A 3,257-nucleotide genomic window follows, 5' to 3' on the forward strand; every position below is an offset into this window, starting at 1 on the left:
CCTCCCCTGTCCCAGGACACTCACTCCCTCACCTGTCCCAGGACCCCACACCTCCTCCCTCACCTGTCCCAGGACACACACTCACTCCACTCCCTCACCTGCCTTCCCCAGGACCTCCTCCACTCACCTGTCCCCAGGACACCCACTCCCTCACCTGTCCCAGGACACCCACTCCGTCACCTGTCCCAGGACACTCCCTCACTCCCTCACCTGTCCCAGGACACACACTCACTCACCTGTCCCAGGACACTCACTCACTCACCTGTCCCAGGACACTCACTCCCTCACCTGTCCCCAGGACACTCCCTCCCCACTCACCTGTCCCAGGACACTCACTTTCACTCCACCTGGTCCCAGGACACTCACTCCTCACTCCACTGTGCCAGGACCTGCTCCCTGTCCACAGGGCCATGTTCACTCCTCCTCCCTCGGCCTGTCCCAGGACACCCACTCCCTCACCTGTCCCAGGACACCCACGATCCCCCCCCTCACATGTCCCAGGACACTCCCTCCACTCCTCACCTGTCCCCGGACCCTTAGCAAAATAAATCATAGCCCTTGGTAACAACTTAACTTAGCCTGATGAATTTTCAGTACAATGTGTCCTATTAACTTGCTTACTTTTTGTATTTTTTAAAGTCTTTTCCCCCGCACCGCTAAATTTTCCCTCTCAGAATGAGTACTAAAACACGAAACAAACGTAAACACTTTATGAGAAAAATATAACGACAGGTTTTGCAATTTAAACGATGAAACAATATGACACAGCAGGACAATACGCCACAAAATACTGGAAGTGCTTAAGTTTGGGTTGCAAGATATTTGTAGACCAATCTCTTGCTATAGCAGCACTAATGACAACACAGACAAAGAGAGAAAGTACGTGCCTTATATAGTGGTTGTCAATTATTGTTTTGTGGGGCTTCCCATGTTAAAAAAAAAACATGGCTTTTTACACTTTCCGTCATAGGTATGTATGGAGTGAATGAAAGGAAACACAATACTTCCCCTCTTCAATATGAATTCCTCCACACAGAACTCATCGCCTGCATTCTTTGAATATCAACAACCTTTGGTGGGGCATCTGTTGCAACAAGTGAATTCTTTGATATGTTGCGGGTAAGCAGTGTCCATCGAGATGATTCAAGATTGAGTCCACTGTATTGTCGTTCCGTGCCGCGGTGACCGCAATCTAAGACATTTTATATTAATCAAACCAGGAACAATAAAAGAAATCACTCACGTGCTCGTGGTATTAGAAAGAAGCTTTTGTTAACTTTAATTAAAGAACAAACTTGAATTTATACCAGTCCAATATGCAATGCTGTTTTACCCCTTTGATTACTGTTAGTTCAATGTTCTGTACCTAAAAAGCTATCCATGACAGAGAGTCCAGCATATGTGTAAATGTAATTTATTATTAATATATTTTAATCTATTTAATGAGAAAAAGAAAATCTTATTTTATACAATATATGTAAAAATATTGTTGAAATGATATTTTTAATACACATATTTTTGGTCGCTTCTATTAGATGTTTTCACAGATAATATTAATCACAATATTTTATCGGAAATATGTACCTATATTTATTTTGCCTTTATATTAAATAAGTTAGACATCAGACATGTAATATATTAATTGTGCATATTGGTGACATGGATTACATCATGTATAGGTAACTAATTAGACTTCTATAGATGTAAAATATATTTTAAAAAACATTCAAATATTCGAATAATTCGTCCTTTTTAATCTACATCCAATATAGTAAATAAGCTTACACATGTATTTTTTCACTGAATATAATTTCTGTTTACCCTCAAACTGCGTGAGTGAAATTAAATCTAAATCATATATGTAAAAATGTATTTCATTTTATATATATATATATTATATTTTTTAGATTATAATTTGCTCCTTCATATACTAAATCAAACAGCAATTGGACACTGTAAAAAAAATGTAAAAAATCTCCCAGACAATAATGCAACTTAAAAACAGTGACGCTATGTCGAAATGAATTGACTTATTAATAATAAATAGTACATTTATCAACACAAGTTTCAGGCATGAACCATCCAAAAATTATGCATGCTTTCATTGATGTTTTATGGCATATAAATAAAAAGATTATCTTTCTGCTTGAGCATCCAGAGGTCAAAACATTTATGCACAAATATGCAATTCCTTAAGTAGGCATTCAACACATTGCATTTAAATATTCGAGAGCCAACATTTACTCCTGCATCAACAATTCACTCAATTAATCCCATTCTCCCACAATAATACATCAGCTAATCAGGCCCTAGACGCAAGCCCCTCAAATAATTATTTTTTTTTTTTTTAAAATTAAAATTTTTTTTTTTTTTTTTTTTTTAGTTGCATCAATCTTCACCATTAAGAAAAAATAAATAAATTCTGTGCTGGGCTTCTTATTTTTGGGCAGTTTAACATTGTGATTGCCAGTAGGGTGAGCAGCCAGAGACTGTATTTAAAATAAGTTAGTTACAGGGATAATCCACCGGAAAATTAAATTTATGTCATTTAATCAATTACACCCGGAGGTCAGGATTGTTCTACGGTAATGTTATGAGTGAGGAATACTTTTTGTTCGCATTACGGTTGAATCACTGGATGGCAGATAGACATATTCTGACGATTCTTATCATAATTTCTGAACTGTTCATTGTAGGTTAATGAACAAGTCAAAAGTCGTCCAGGTTTTCATCCAAAATTCTTAATTTGGTAGTTTCCGAATACAAACAAGCTTTTACTGATTTGGGACTACATGTGGGTAAGTGATTAATGACAAAATTTTCATTTTGGGGTGGAGTATCCCTTTAACCACTGAAAGAATACTATGACTATATCTTATATATTAACATATATTACAAAGCTATTAACATTAAATTCTTAAATCTTAAGTAATTTTTACTTTCCCTATTCTTGCAATATTCAAGTGTTCATATCCCCGAATATTATCTGCATGCACAAAAGTCTGAAGAGAACACATATGCTAGTAGACCGCAATCTATATGAGGATGTCTTGTGTGGAGGGTGGATCTGGAACTGACTTCTGTGTAGTTGTCACAACATCACTTGATTATCGGTCAAATTAAACATTGGCAACTTGATAACTTTACAATACAAAACATTATAAGTCTATAGTTCATAGGTGTGATTGGCAAAGGACAAAAAAGCAGGAAACTATACGTAATTTATATACATTTAATGAAAAAATTGCAAACAGTGC

This window comes from Cyprinus carpio, chromosome B3, assembly GCF_018340385.1.
Source record: "Cyprinus carpio isolate SPL01 chromosome B3, ASM1834038v1, whole genome shotgun sequence".
NCBI classification, from domain to species: domain Eukaryota; kingdom Metazoa; phylum Chordata; class Actinopteri; order Cypriniformes; family Cyprinidae; genus Cyprinus; species Cyprinus carpio.